The sequence below is a fragment of the Mizuhopecten yessoensis genome, unplaced genomic scaffold, assembly GCF_002113885.1.
Source record: "Mizuhopecten yessoensis strain PY_sf001 unplaced genomic scaffold, ASM211388v2 scaffold8931, whole genome shotgun sequence".
Classification (NCBI taxonomy): domain Eukaryota; kingdom Metazoa; phylum Mollusca; class Bivalvia; order Pectinida; family Pectinidae; genus Mizuhopecten; species Mizuhopecten yessoensis.
This window is the reverse complement of record NW_018407794.1, coordinates 28,509-46,418: the sequence shown is the minus strand read 5'-3', so window position 1 is coordinate 46,418 and position 17,910 is coordinate 28,509.

The following is a 17,910-nucleotide window of genomic DNA, read 5'->3' as shown; positions in this document are numbered from 1 at the left end:
CCGGGACCAATGACATTGTGTGGATGGGATTGCTCCGAAAATATGTCAACCACATATTGTCTACACTACTGTAATTACTTCCTTGCCCCGTATACTAATTTGAAGTAATTGGTATCCCACAAACGTATGTCTGTAAGGATCCGGTGATATATGAAAATTTACTGTTGGTATTACTTCTTTGACCCATACCTATAGTTATTTCATTAGGTAAGCTTCAAACTGCATATTTTAAACACGCTTTTAAAATAAATGTAAACAGAATTTGAATTGTATAATCGCATATATGATATTCTACACCTAATCAGGTAAGTAGAATCACCATCGAAATAAACTCTGGTAAACTCATGTTAGCTCTGATACTGTAACTCGGATAGACTTCGGTTATTGTTCTAACTTTGTTCTGATTGAAGTGTAACGTAAGAAAAATAACCATTTTCAAGGACTTTGGTATGTCCTGGCCTGGGGTCAGAACCCAATGCCTTCCTCATCTGGGCGAACGCTCAACATTAAAGCCAGAAGTAAGGTATTGCCAAGAAAAGGCGCTAGGAAATAAAAGGTAGATAGAAGTAGAAAGAAAGAGAAAGATCCATAATTCTGAAGGGGGTTCCCACATTAGTCGCCTCTTACGATACATGCTGTGGATAACAACAGGTGTATTCTTTTCTCGGTCCCCGACCTGCATGGGTGAATATATAGGTACATTTACAACAAATTTTGAAAACATGCAGGAATAAATGTTTATCATTTGCTGAAAATAATGACAAGAAATACTAAAAGTAAGGAAGCACCTATTAAAAGGTTTGTTTGTTAAGACAGAACACCAAATATTGTAAATATTACTGCATCAGAAGGCCATTCCGTCCATTAAGGCCATTTCAGTAGCACTAAGGTCAGAATAATGAAAATCCTCATCAAAAATGCCCCTTAACATGTTTGTAGAAATAAATAAAAAGATAAATATAGAAAAGTCGCGTTTTAAACCATTGATAACGTTACAAATTTACAACATTTGGGTACGGCAGAGAAAATATAAATCTTTTATAGGTAAACCGGAGTCACTGGTATTGCTAGTATCATAAAGTGTCAGCAAAGTGTTCATGGATTTATATTAGTACATATGACAAAACAGCACAACTGAAGCAGTGTTACATTTCTATACAATGTATAACATGGCAGGTCAGCATAGCTCTTTCCCTAAAACTCTTATCCGCCTTTTCGCCTCGGGTGATATAATGAAGGGACCATAAATATTTTCTTATGCATGTATCAGTATTCAAATTATGTCTCTAACAATAAATTATGCATTTAAATAAATCGTTTCATGGCACATTGTACCGTTACTAGTTATATACAGTAATCACTAGAAATACGACAAATATATATATATATATATATATATAATAGATAAGACAAGAACAATATTGCCGATCTTGATTGGTGACTATTACTAGTATTTAAAACCCTGCCGTGTACAGAAATCCAATTCGTTTACGCATCACATATAGAACCATTTTAACTCAAAACATTTAAAAAGATATCTGAATATGTATGGGTATGAAGTTTATATATGATAATGTGAAAATTGATGACCGTTTATGAGATGCAATTAATGTTTACAATCAATTTCATGGACACATTAAAGATAAAAACAAGCTGTTCTCTGGCGGGGAAATATGTGAATAATGAATTCTTGATGGATTCAATTTTCCTTCTTTTAATTTCGGCTACTCCAATTAAGTCTTAAGTTGTTTTCTCAACTGCTTAATTACTGTTGATCTCAGCATTTTAAAATTTCTTGTTTTTGAATTCAGTTATCCTTCTTTTAATTTCGGCCTCTCAAAATCATTTTAACCCTTAATCATTTAGCACTATAAAGTCGGCATCAGGTAGCAGTGTACAGTAGCGTACGGTGGCCATGGATGATATTTTTGTACAATGAATAACCCCTGTAATATTACATTGGACTATGTGGGCTTCATATTTCAAAAAAGAAAAAAAATCGAATTTGGTTTGAGACTTAATTTTTGGCCATTTACAAATCTGTGTCTACACAACAAAAGCTAGCTTTTCTATTTTGTGAAAAATCCAGTTGAACGACCTATGCTAAAACATGAGTATTTCTGTTACCGTGTAGGCGATATTTAATATAAGACAGGTTTTAAGAAAACAATTATTTCTTGCGTGGGTCAAATTTTGGGTTTAAAATCATGGTGTTTTGCATTTTTTGATGTGGTAACCATGGTTTTCACAAGTCCTAAATTTAGGGAAAACACTTTAAAAATCAATCAATCATTCTTCCTAAATTTTTAGGATCAGGCCATTTCTACTGCACTCTGCTACCTCAGATCCGCGCTATAACAGGGAGTCAAGCAAACCAACATACCCTGTCTACTGCATACACACACGCAAGCACTCATACACTATACACATTGAGGCACGTCTTTAAATGACCTTAGCAGTTAATAGGACTTTAAACAAATTAAACCAATTAATCCCAAACCAAACCTTAACCAATCCCCCTATCTTCGTAAAACTGCCTACTTACTGTTGATCTCAGCATTTGGAAATATTCTTATTTTTGAAATCAGTTACCTTTCTTTTAATTTTGGCAGCTCAAATTGTTTTTTAAAGTTAATACTATCCCCTATTTTCTGAACTGGTTACTTAATTTCGTTACAGGCTCTTTAACCGTGATAACTCTAACAATCCTGACGAAGTTAACTAAATTTAAGTAATTAAATATATATTATGATGATGAGGCCATCATAAACATAACACTGACATAATACGGGGACGCCCTATCAATACACAAAGGTCAGGTATGTGCGACAAATCTTTTAGTACATCAGTAAAATTCATCATAATCAGCAAAATGTCAAATTAAAACCTCGACATTATCATTAAGATATGTACATATGAGAAATTTAAAGGTTTTCTTTCGTTCTGTCATAGTTAGTATGAACGTAAGACACTTTCACGTGATTGCAATTATAAATTGTGGTAATACGTACAGTACAATGACTTCCACAGCATCAGACAGGTGTTTCGTCCTTCTATGACTCATCGGTAAGGCTAGGGATCAAACGTCTGGAACTGCAAAATTTAGAGGCGTACTGGTTTATTTAATATTAAAAATGAGTGAAGCTTGTGACTGTGTTGATGAAGGTGGCAATCGACATTGGTTAAAGCTAGTGTTGAAACAACAGGGAAGATGTAGAAAACCACTCAAATGTATGCGATTATATTATGAAGGATCGACAAAACGGTCAGAGTAAAGGATATAGAATAACGAAGCAATGAAGCACCTATTGCAACGTTAAGTAAGCTGACAGAGAAAGCCTAACGAAACAGATACCAACTGTGCAATAAGGTCGTTTCGTCCTTTTGTGACACTCATCAGTAGTAGTAAATGCCACAAGAATCAACATTTATGTCAAAAGTGTTTCGAAACGTATTCAGAAATACAGGAAAGTGCCTATAAAACACGTATAAAGGTACAAATGATATAGATTTGGCTAAATCAGCAAATTTGTATTTAAAGTGGTATTTCATGTTTCACCTGCCCGGATTAGTCCCAGCTAGAGTTGAAGGTTACAGCCAATCACAGGGACATTCATTCAATCAGCACAGTATATTTATACACACAGTAATCATAAGACGTACACATTGATATACATGCTAGAGGTGTTATTGTGATAATAGTAGCGCCTAACAATAAAATGGGAATAATGAAAGAGATTTATGGATTGGTAAAATATTGTTCTATAAGCGTACCCAATTAATGTATTCAATCATATTAATAAACGTCCTGTCATTCTGTTGTCACTGTGTTTTAGCAGTCGTTGCAGAAGACAAGCTGAAGGTGTGTGAAAAGTGTCTAGTGTAACACAAGCTCCGTCTACGTGGAAAATGAACACTCACATGGCTCACAATCTAGCTGAAAACAAATTATATTATGCAATAAAACTTAAGTTATTGTGTCCAATTTGTTCGAAAAATATCTCGATCTCTTCTTTGTCCCCTCTCTTGTCCTCACTTCTTTCTTGTCATATGTAGATATGTATTGTAATCAACTAGTTTTTGTCGAAGAGGACTTTAATAAGTTGGCAAAACTTGTGTCCAATTCATTTGCAACATCTGTTATTTGCAATAAAATATGTTAAAATAAAAAAAAGCTGTCGTTGCTTTCCTTCCTCCGTACAGTTACAGTATTATCGCCTTTCAAACTTTTTTGTTTTTTATTTATCTCAACACCTTTGATTTACAATAGTAAATTTTGTCTTCATCGTGGTCCATGCCATCCATGTGCTTATGCCATGAACAATTATTAATCTTATCGTAAAATGTCATATAATTAAACAATTGTGGACTTCAGTTTCGGTCTATCCCTGATTAACGGACCTGGTCTGAACAATATTCCCCTCGGCCTTCGGCCTCTGTGAATATTGTTCAAACCAGGTCCGTAAATCAGGGATAGACCTCACCTGATAATTGTATATTATCTGAGTTATGCCCTGGCCGGGGTGTAGCGCCATGCTGCTGTGTCTGAGTTATGCCCTGACCGGGGTGTGGCGCCATACTGCTATGTCTGAGTTATGCCCTGACCGGGTGTGGCGCCATGCTGCTGTGTCCGAGTTAAGGGATTAGCCTTGAGTGGTCCCTCATCTATGACTGCGTTCTCCATATGACTTTGTGGGAGTTGTTACGCGGTGACACAGCCCTAAACGATTGTTTTGTCGACTGTTGCCTCCCAACGATCGTTAACAATAATATACATTTGATTTAGTGCCCTACCTAGCTAAAATAAGCCACTCTAAAGCGCTTTACAATACATAGATATACAATTAGCATATACATTAATCAATACATTTTTTGAGGAATTCGAGGAGCTGTCTTATCATGCGCTAAATACTAGTCCTATGCCACCTGGCTAATATCTCCGTATGTGTGTATGCCTGCGTGCGTGCTGGAGATGTAATTCTAAGTGAGATATAATCTAACTTACCATGATATGAAGGTTAAGTAAAGGAATGACAAAAAACGACGACGACACGTGTAGAAAAACTCAGTAAAGAATGTCCAAGCGTCCAACAAATCATTTGGTTGACGACAAGTTGATCACCAGAATCATTGATTTTATTGTTGTTTACCTGATGTCTGTGTCCTTGTGCTAAGACACTTTGGTCAGTGTCCGCTATTCTTTCTACGTTACTTTTGTACAGGACAATGATATCTGTGAAGGACACTGGTAATTTTGATGGTGCAACACCACACAATTTATTTTATCATTAACAGGTGTTTCATCCAAAAAGTAGATTGTGCAATTAATAATTAAGGTTGAAACATTGTACCGTACCTTGTCTGTCCCTAAAAATAAATGACAGGTCTCACCACCGACGTTTATTTGCGCAAGAGGCTAAATATGTTTCTATCGGACTGGGAAAAAATTGATTCAATGTTCGCCCTTAAGATAAAATATTTACATTTGCATGGCATTGTCACTACATAGCCTCTTTGAAAGCTGTGTCGTTGATGGGGCTTTACTTACCATGCATCACGAGACACAATTCTTAGCGTATTAATACAACACTGACCGGAACTACAATATCCAATATAAATAAACATGACGGCTGCTGCAATATCGCTGGGCATTGTGAGATTTGACAATGTCATTGTAAATTTATGTGCAAAATATTATTATTTTTTTTTTTTTTTTTTTTTTATTACAACGAAAACAAGACCAAGATCTGCAATATCGTACAAAATGCACATCGGTTGAAATCACCAATGCCGGTAATGGATACAATTTTAACGCTCATGCAATTTATCGGAAATATCGTCTGTTACACAGCACTGATCAACAGGGGTTCGCTACAAACGTCTGAAATACACATATTCTATAGACCTACTGACACATATGTTACAGACCTACTGATATGAGTCACAGCTCTCATAAACATTTCAGACATTTGTAACGAACCTGTGCTCCGTCGCAAGATCACTCACTTCAAACGCTATCAGTTCTACGCGTCTCGCATCCACGGTTCCTCAGTTTCTGACGACATGTCAAATAACGAGGGTGTTATAGAATCTACCGACTGTTGTCAGGTTCCCATACAATCAACAAATAAATTCACGCTTGGATTCTCTACAAAATGAGCAAAGAGAAAAGTTTGAATTAACTTCCAAAAATAACTCCCTCGTGGAGGGCAAGGTCGGATTTACGGTGTTCACTGTATTTGTCCATGCGCTAAATTTGTTCCGGGGAAAAATCGAAACAATTTCAAATCTAACTTTCAGCTCAGAGTTCTATTGATAAACTTAAATCACCCCATAGACATATCATACATAATTGTATTGATACTGAATTGTGGCATAAAATTGAAGCGTTTGTTAAAATTTCAAAGTACTACTTTGTTTGCCAATTAGCACGCGACAATACGCTGTTCAAACTATTGAACGAAATTGTGTGGAGTGTTGATAAGGCGGGCATTTTTAATTTTAAATATAAATTATAAGTTAAAAAGAACATAAGAGGCAGAGAAAACGTAAATATAAGTATTGAACTGTTTTTGTATCGTATCTATGATCTATTTGAATGACACAGCTTTGCAAGCAAACAAATCATAATGCGCACTAAATAACGCGATAGCGCGCATTATGTTGTTTGCTTGCAAAGCTATGTCATTCAAATAGATCACAAATACCATACAAAAACAGTTCAATGCTTAAGTAAGTGATTAAAAGTGACGAGTAAAGTGCGAATTCGCTAATGAGTGAAGTTTGAATTCGCAAATGATGAAAATACTTATTCATTTACGAGTGAAATATCAATTCGCTGACGAGTTTGACCGACATTGACCGACATATAGTTTATTGTTGTTGTGACCTTCCCCGCCCCCTAATATTATCCGCTACTGTTGTTGTTTGTAGACCAGCCGTAGTGTATCATCGCGGGGGTTCAGTGCCATGTTAACGTTGATAGAGAAGCGTGGGTGACGAACAGACCTGACATATTAGGCATCGAAATATCACGCAAACAATGAATAAAAAACCCTAAACAACAATGAGCTCGATTGACCTAATATCACGTGGTCACTGGTCATTAGACCAAGGCGTTTGCAATACAATATCCTCCCGTCCCGACGATGTCTTGTTAGTTTCACTAACATATGAACATTGTATAGTTAATGTAAGTGATTAACTACCGGTATTTATTTCGCTCAATGAAATTGACACTTCAGAAATCTATCCATAAATTAGGATATATGATCGTATGATATTCTGATGTTTTACATTTAAATTTGTTTATGTGTCGTAAGCTTGTTATGCTTTGGTCAGGAAACTGTCTGCTTTATTGGGCGTCATTTTTGTAGCCAAACGTGACCACTGTGTCCAGGGCGTTCCTTGTACCAGTGGTCACTGCGGTCACTACTCCTGCCAGGTGATGGATCAGCACGTGACAGCTTTCTGGAATCCATGTATTGCTAATGAGTGTGACATACTCAATACCGAACATTATGATTAGTATGCTGTTTTTTGTTGGGTGGGGGGCGGCGTGGGCCAGAATTGGTTCTTTGTTTTCTCTGTGCTTAGAACGTGATTTGTTTTGTGATGGTCTAATGAACACTGCCCAGCTGAGACTAAGGTAATTTGTTTGTGACAAATGGTCCCAGTACAGGGCGGTCGGTAATGGTCAAATCGGCTGTTTACTTATCTTCTGATTTTTATAAGGTTGATATTAAATAAAAACTGAATTTGGCTTTCCGCGTCGAGAAGCTAAATTTTGCAGATAGGTGTTTCTTAATAGGGACCGCAGAACCAAATGATTTTCCATAGACGATAGTGTTAACGTTTACCACTGTCCTGGTTAAATGGGGTTATCCACACTGGTGGTTTTGATTTTTTTGTATTGGGGCCGCCATCTTGTATTGAATTCGGCACCAAAAATCGACCAAAATTTATTAGAGGTTATTATATGACCATTTTGATATCATATCCCTTATCAGCCCGAGGGCTGACAAGGGATATGATATCAAAATGGTCATATTATAAACTTTTTTATCATTATTTGTGTTCAAGTAACCAAAAATGAAGTCAACAGGAAAAACAATTAGATAATTTAATCAACAATGTCAACAAAAACAGATTATTACGAGATGATATTCAGTGCATTTCCCTTGTCAATGAGGTCATCCAATTCAAGTATTCTAGACGCTGGAGAATTAAGTATTTCTTCTGGTTTATTGACATTTTGTTTGTTGACGTCTGCTCAACCCACTGTCTAAGCAAAAAACCATTTCGAGAAACTTATCACACGGGTGACCGGAAGTGGTATCAGGAGTGGTCAGAAGTTACGAAATATGCAAAAACACTCATATTCTGAGTAAACATATGACAACATCAAATAACACACTTAATGACATTTTTTTATGTATATTACATCTACATATATGTATTGCTCAACCCACACATTAAACTTTTGAAACTTCTGCCACCTAAATATCCAACCAGCAGTCCCCGAGGCATTCATCTTCCTATTAAATCTTCTGCCCCAAAGGGAAAAACCCACAATCTATTTTTGATTTGGTTCCGTGGTCCCTATAATAACATCTCATTTCTGGTAATTATTTCGCAGGTTGTAATTTAATGAGCGAAAACAGGCAACAGTCGATACGGGATCGTTGGACTATTTATTCTTTTTTTTCGGTATTAAAGTAAATTAAAGTCAATATTGTTATCTTACTAATATTATAACTGATTTAATAGTTTTTAACCCGAAAAACAATACATCGTAAACCATGAAACTACTATACCGATACGTTTTTTTTCAGTTAATTGAACACTTAATAGAAAACAAAGAAGATACTTGAATAAATAGGTACGGTGCGTAAAGTCGCTGAGCACCTATTTCATTCGCTGCCTGCATTGATATGGTCTAAATACCAGATAATTGACCACGTACTCAACAAACGAGTACAGGTTCGCTCACTGTGATAGCCGGTAGGCGGTTAACACTCAAATAATGAGTTAATCGTGGAATTATAATACATCAAACGGTGTTTGACATATAAGTTATATAATCAAATAATGTTTAAGGTTTTTACCATATTTTGCAGATATCTAAAATTGCATCATTAGGTATTAATGGACGGCATTGTTTCAATGTCTACTGTTAGTAGAAGAAACGTTTCCCAATAATGTTATGTAGAACAAATCCAATGTAGAACTTATTTACTTTCATTGGCCTTTTTCAATCTGGAACAAGCTTGATCAGTCATTATTGAAAGTCATATAATATAGGTGGAATTGGTTTGCAAATTGAGTTTAAAAACTGGTTAAATAAGACTAATAATATTCGATGTATTATAACATTAAATGGTTTAGTACAAGTAAAATTATATTATCTAAACATGCAACCCAAATTAGTTACTAAAAAATATATTTGTGACAAAATATTATGAATAAAAGTACTGAATAATAATAATAAAAAGATCTCCTCGAGTACCAACTTTCGATCTTAGCATTAACAAACAAGCTCTTTAATCTGCGCTACGGATTGCGGTTACTAGACTGTCACTATTGTATATCCTTGTTCAAGACGGAATGCAATAACCTGATAGGATACTTTTTGATTTTGTTTTTCAATTTTTCGATAACAGGGCATGACTGTACCACTCTTTGAGAGTAAGAGTAAAGTTTTATTTAATGATAAATGATGAAGTTCAAAAGCCTAAAAGTTGGTACCTGCTTACACTGTGTGTCAAAAACGCATTTAAGGACGGGGAAACCCCCATGTTTTCTTGCATATTATTCAAAGTAGCAACTCTGCCTGTAAATCTTAATGAAAGGCACATACTTTAAGGTATCTAAAGCCGAAAAAGAAACTATTATTTTTGATTTTATTGTTGGTCATTGTTAGGTCGAAACAGACACATACTCAAAGGTATCTTAATTTGCCAAAATAAAAACAAATTTTAGGTCGTAATAGGTCAAAGTATGAATATCCTTGTCATTAAATGCGACTTTTGACTCTTAAGGATTCCTCCAAAAAGTCGACTTCATTGGGTTGTACATTATTTTCCAGAAGAGGGTTTCAATGGTGTGAGGGGAATTCGGATGATTATTCTCAGTCTTTGATAAAGATTTCAATATGCAGAATATTTCTTAATGTCGTGACCTAAAATGTACATAAACGACACATTAGTTCTTGCTGTTCAATGTAAAGTCCTGAGGCTATTTAAGACGCCAAAACAAACATGTATTCATTTCAGTAAGTATCTTAAGTGGACAATATGGCGGTAATTTAAAGGTCTAGAAATACATAATATTAAAGGATGTTTTCAGACGCAGAGATGAATCTTGACATCCTTTAGAGTTAATAGATCAGGGCCCGTATTCATGAAACCGTTCTCATGCTCAAGCATGGATTTTGTGCTCAAGTATCATTTCTCCAGTTATAAATTATTTAAAAAATCTTTGTTTTGTTAAGGTTTTGGACAAAAATTGAGGAAACATGAAACCGAATACTGTTTTCAATATTTGAATTTGACTTTTTGATCGTTGACATGATTTGGGTGGGTTACAAGAAAGCTGGCTTGAGCACAGAATCCATGCTTGAGCATGAGAACGGTTTCAGGAATACGGGCCCAGTCTTTATGTTCACCCAGTATCTTTACATATGAAGACTATAACACGCTGAATACTGATTAAATATAAAACCTCTATTCTTTAAAATTAAAAAGAAACCCCAAACATTTTATTTTTTGTAAAAATGGATGCATCACTTAATTATGTTTAGTTATCTTAATTACAGCGCTTGCAATTTAATTATCATAGAAACACTCAGCTTCATGGCTGTGTGCTCCATTTTCTCGTTGACCGTCATAACGTGTATACATTAAGTGATATAGCATACTGCCTAAGGGATAGCCACACATGTAGGTTATAATTTGTGTCTAAAAACCGTTAACACTACTGTAATCTCTGTTCACCTGTCTTACATTGATACATGCTTCACCAAGCATACTTAACCTTTCTAATGTACGCATGATTGTAAAACAAAAGATGTGTTATTATAACAATAACGTTTCAGACTGGACATTTATCTTAGGTTTTGTTTGAGTTACACCATGTCTTGTTGTATAATACTAGAATGTCCTCACACAAACTACGTTACAACAGTTAACATGTGCTATAGGACCGACATTTTATCACTTGATTGTCATCTGAATCTCTTGGTTAATTCTCCGTTTTGACATTTCTCCTTTCCTCACATTTCCACCTGTAAGGTGATCTTATGTTGATATATTACAATTGTCCTGGCTGACCCGAGTCGAACCGGAAAAACCTGCTGCTGTTTTATCCCCAGACGCGCAGGTAACTGACAGGTAAATTGTGAAAGATATGTCTGTATGGTCATATCTATGTCATATCCAACAGATATGTACCTTTATTTATTCTTTTATATCTTACTTTATATTTTTTATAGATAGACGTTCCACTCTGGTCTCGTTTCAGATGAAATGGCTTGACCTACAAAATGACCTTTTCAGTGTCAAGGCCTTGGTTGGGTTTCGCTGGCTCCAGTCAATCACTGAATTCAGAAAAGCATATTTAAATTAGTACTACAATGTATGATATTAGACCTAACATTGTGAAGTTTAACGAACTGATGCATTCCAAACATGTTCGTGCCTTGAAAAAACTATGTGCATTTGTAAGAAATATCTTAATATTATTGTATTATTATATTTATATATTAATATTGATATATTATTATATTATTAATATATGTGATTATCTCCATTTACTTGTAATATAATGTTATTGTTATTTTTACATATGTTTGTCGCAATAATAGCTCTCAAGAGCTAATGTTCCTTGTTTACCTGTATGCGACGTTAAATACAGTTTCTTGTATTTTGTATCTTGTCCTCCATGATATGAATAATATTGATAAAAAAATAATTGTGGGACTTACCTAATGAAAATATGTTTCTCTATACTTTGTATTGTAAAGAGAACAACATTTGAATTGGTGAACTATTACGATAATGTATTGTGACGCTCCCATAATAAATGCATTCCTTATTTATTGATGAACGTCTGTTCCATATGAGTGAACAATATGTTAAATGTTTTCATCCACTGTGTTAAAATACAATTGATATTCATTGAGAAAAAACCACACCAGTTTTTATCTATATTATTTTTAGTGTGTACGTACAGTATGTTACTGACGAATCTACAGCATCTATTTCTGATAGCCCGTCAAACAACATTGTGCCGAGTCAGTTTCCACAATAATGTAATGTAGCACACGATACTACATGTCTGTGATATGCTATGGCATCACTGTAAAAGAGGTATGAGGCAACTCTCCCTCAGTCAACAATGTCCCCGACACGGATTGATATTAAAGGTTTGTAATAAGGATTCATTGTCATATCGTTAAATTAGCTGTACAACGGCGTCCACGTGACATCGTCAATGGTTAGTTTACCAATGGCGTTGATCATATATCATAACAACAGGTTTTAAAAAATTCCATGGAAATCTTTTATGTGTTGATATTTTGGTCAAGTTTTGTCGATTTTGAGTTTGAATTACGGTTTGGCGACACTTCGGTATTCTCTTTTAACCACGGATCTATTTCTTCCTTGTCAATAGTATATTACCACTGGATACTTCAGTTCTATCGACTTCGTGAAATTTTGAGTTGAGTATTGTAAGACATTCATCCTCTTTCCATAAATAGGAACTTCATTTATTTTACAACATCTATGAAACCAGTCTATAACTTATTTGAAACACTTTTGTTGGCCCGGTAGGGTCTCAATGTGGGAGGAAACCGGAGCAAACGGAGAAAACCCACGTGTTCCGGCAGGTGACCCCTTACTTATTTACGTCCGATCGATTTATTGAACCCTGGCCGCCTTGTTAAGAGGCGAGTGCGCTGCCCACTGCGCTACCCGACCGCCCATTTCACTGATGACATCTTTTGTTGGGGGTAACCTTCACTGTAACAAACAGTATGAGCTGTTACCATATATATATACTTCTTTTTATTTCACTGACTAAATAATTACTTATTTCTTATTTCCAACCTTCGGCCCTCAGCTTCACCGATGAGTCCCATAAGGACGGAACAGCTGTTTAGTGCAGTGTAATTCATTATTGGCTGACTGTATCTATTACCATACGGTATCTATTACCATACTGTATCTTTTACCATACTGTATATATTAACATACTGTATCTATAACCATACTGTATCTATTACCATACTGTATCTATTACCATACTGTATCTATTACCATACTGTATTTGTTCTTGAATACAAGAAAATCGTATACACATGTATATAGATAAATGGTTATTCGTTAATGATAATCGTACATTTTTTCACATCTGGACTGTCTTGTTCGATGTCTATGGGCACTGACCCATTATTTGCACCAGTGCTAACGTTAATACGTCATTACAAAGAGCTATCAAGCTAATTCCAGGAATGCCTCATTTATCTTACCCAGAAAGACTGCAACATCTGAAAGAAACTGCCAACTTTGGCCTATAGAAGAGCTAGGGGAGACATGATAGAGCTATTCAAAATCACGACAGTGAAATATGATCCTGAGGTGTCTACATTCATTTCACCTTTCAGTAGTACCGTCACCACGAGGGGACATGAGCTGAAATTATATAAAAAAGGACGCTCTTAACATCAGGAAACATTCCTTCCTACACTTAACCGTGGACATATGGAACAGTATGCCATCAGAGGTTGTAACGTCACAAACTGTTCGAGCATTTGAATCTAGACGTGATCACCATTGGAAGAACCAACCACTTATCTGTAACCACAGGGAACCTATTGAGGCCACGGTAATTTAATTTAACATAAACCTAACACTCATATGTCATATATAAGAAAATAGTATACCAACATTAAATATGAACCACTAACGTGTATATACCTGAAATAGAATTCAATGTACAGATAATTGTTAGTTTATGAACTTGTAATAACAGAGCTGTGGAGACATTATCAGCAATGGACTTGCAAAATTAATCATAATTCATGTTATTACAAATAATATCAACCTACTTTTATTCATATTACAGAGCTGACAGCAGAGGAAATGTAAACATTCCTCTAGCCAGGATCAAATCTGTGTATATGTGTAATTAGTATGTAAAACAAAAGATGTGTTATTATAACAATAACGTTTCAGACTGGACATTTATCTTAGGTTTTATTTGAGTTACACCATGTCTTGTTGTATAATACTAGAATGTCCTCACAAAAACTACGTTACAACAATTAACATGTGCTATAGGACCACATTTTATCGCTGGATTGTCATCTGAATCTCTTGGTTAATTCTCCGTTTTGACATTTCTCCTTTCCTCACATTTTCACCTGTAAGGTGTACTTATATTACATATGTCCTGGCTGACCCGAGTCGAACTGGAAAAACCTGCTGCTGTTTTATCCCCTAGTATGTCACGTGACGGTCACGAGAGACGACAGAAACACTAGTTCAGTGTGCCAGACCGTTCATACCATCAGCTGTCAATTTACAACGGATATACTGAATTGTGGATATCTCCCCAATGTACAGTAGTTGGAAATCATACAACACATTTTGTGGTATAATAGATAACCATTCTTTGGAACAATTCAAAGAATGGCTATATTTCTTTGAAATTAACTTCAACTCAATTGTCCAATTGCACATTTGAGTTGACGTTATTCTCAAAGTGAGTTTTGCAATTTTACAAGAAAACAGGAGAGACAAAAAAAGCATATAGAAAGTCTCGAATTTCTGAAAAACAATACCACAATCCAAATTAAAGACAGCACCGAGACAAATAGATACCACTCTTTAAGTTAATGACTTTTTTTACTTATTTTTTTATTTTTTTTTCTGTCCGTATATTTCTCAAATTTCTTCCAGACAGATTCAACGCAATACATTATTGTATACCGAGAAATTTTTACCGCAGTTTTAACGTCCGCTTTTTTGCCTTCCGCAATGAGTGCGAGTTTATCATACCAAATATAAGTACATAAAATACAATGAATAGTAATAACATATAACGATCGAGATTAACACTGGGCGAACATGGATGTTACCGGTGACGGTCGAATATTTGATTGGGCGAACGTTTCCCTGTGTACAGTATCATATGGCCCTTGGTACTAGATACTGTGAAATCACAATGTTTCGGTTTTTATTAATTAACAAAACGCTATTTAATGAACGTTAAATGAACTCTCTCTTTACCTAATTATGTGCATATTGACGAACAATTTATAAATAAAAAAAACATTGTTAGAACTTACTATGGAATAGACGTTCATTATATATCGTATTAGGCTAGACACAAAAGTATGTGTTTCCTGTAACATGCTGGGAAAGTTTAGGGTAGGTAGGTAAACATTTATTTTAACAAATAATTTTATATGGCTGATATATGCGAGTGATCTTGACTTTAACAGTGCTTCTTTGAAAATTGCCTTAAAAAGTTTAGGGTAGGTAGGTAAACATTTATTTTAACATATCATTTTATATGGCTGATATATGCGAGTGATCTTGACTTTAACAGTGCTTTTTTGAAAACTGCCTTAAACAGTTTAGGGTAGGCACAAACAATTAGGGTTAGTTAGGTTACCGTTAACGGAAACACCAAATGTTTTTTGTTTGGAATTACTGAATACGTAATAATAATTCGTGTTTCATTTGAAATGACAACCAAAATGTTTATGGAGAAGGTGAAGATTCTGTCAGTGTCTCCTTTCTAGTGCTAGTCCTCAGGACAGAGATGTTGGACGTGACATCTAATCCAGTCAGTGCAGGAAGGAACATAGGAAGTGCAGACGGAATCATAAAGCCACGTCATCAAACGAGGCTGCTGCAAAAGACTGCTTTTGTGTTGTAATTAACGGAACGTAGATGTCAGTGAATATAAATCAGAACTTCTATTACTGTACAAAGGACAGGCAAACATTATGTCTATGTTATGGGTACTTTTTGTGGCAAGCTTATACCGGAATGTGTGTTTTTTGGAATACAAACTGGTGTCAAAACTGAAAGTGTTCTATTAGGCTACCAGGTATTGCTTCCAGAGTTTTGCGCCGAACTGGAACACAGGGATATATGTATTATCGACAATATTTTGTGTTTGTGTAGGTTATGTCATTTATGCTTTACAGTCTTTTGTTACCATTCATTCTGGGACGCGGTGCATGTCATGGGCTAGACGTAATAACTCATCTCCAACAAGCGCTCTAACTATCATGACAAATTGTTTCCTAACAGTAAAAAAAATCAAATTTGTTTACAAAACCATAATGAGAATTCAAAATCGATAAAAAGTAGGAGAAATAGACCAGGTGTTCAGGAAGGGTAAACGTCTTCTGCTTCATTGACGACACTGCCATTTGAATTTAGGTCAAAAACAACTGACGCAAAGTTCGAAAAAATAAAACTGTGGTAGTGATAAGAAACAGCAAGAGAGATTATAATGAATATTAAATCATTTCTTCCAGTTTTGACCTGAACTAAACAGGACGAACAAGTAAAAGAATAATTTATATATAAAAATTAGTTAACAAAAAGGAAAATACATAACGCATTTAATTCATACCTATCTAGGAATGATTGTATCAAACATTAACAAATATGGAACTATTTCGCTGTGAAGAATTGTTCAGAAACAATTATCTCCCTTTGCATAGGTTTTTGAAGCACAATACAAGGAGATAAATAGTATTATGACTTAATTTACTACTTCAAACGAACATAAATTATTTATCAAATAAAACTCAACACACTGTGTTTAGAATACAGCTTACTACAGCTAGCGCTATAATGTGATTTCTTTTCGTTTTTAACTAACCTGGCCCGAAGGCCCATATGAGTTTATGCCGTACTGCGGCGTTCGTCGTCCGTTCGTCAACTTTTCCTTTGAACGAATTCTTCTGAAGAACTGTGGGACCTTGGGTCACGATATTTGGCCAGTATGTACCTGAGATGGAGTGCTATAAAGTTTTTCTCATTAAAATGATCTTGACCTACTTTCAATGTCGCAGGAGTCAAGTATGTTAAAAACTTCAAACAACAATATCCTAAGAACCATTTGGACCAGAGTCCTGATACTTGGGTATGTTATGTAGACCAGCTGTGCAACTCTTTTCCTTTATTACAGTAATGAGGTCAAAGGTCAACTTAAAGTGCTAGTCACGGGTCAAATGTCAGTATGGATTAAACGCTTTACAATCTTCTTCTCAAGTTCCATAAGGCCCAGGGTCATGCTATTTTGCCAGTAGGTACCTATTGAGTGCTAAAAGGTGTCCTCATAAAAAATACATTGACCTACTTTCAAGGTCACAGGGGTCAAATATGTTAAAAACTTCAAACAACGATATCCTAAGAAGCATTTAGTCTAGAGTCATGATACTTGGGAATGTTATGTAGATCAGTTGTGAATCTTTTCTTTAACAGAATGAGGTCAACTGTCAACTTTAAGTGCTAGCCGGAGTCAAAGGCCAATGTTGGTTGAAAGCTTTAAAATTGAAAAATGAAATTTCAAACAACAATATCTTCAGAACCGTTTAAGAGATGTTAAAATGTTAAAAAATGCATGTTCGCAGTACAATTTCAAATTATCGGTCACCATAGTAACTATCCAGGACACCCGTCGGCATTAGGCATAGAGCTCATTTGAAGGTAAATGTACAGCCGTTGACTATGCTGTTTGCCAAAAAACATGCAGATGTAAATGATAAGTTGATGGATGAAGTGCCCGGTGTCATTACAAAGTTCTCTTGGTTTAATGTGCAAGTTGATGTCACGGGGATAACCCAGCCGTACGTTTGGGTGTTACAGAGTTCTTGACCAC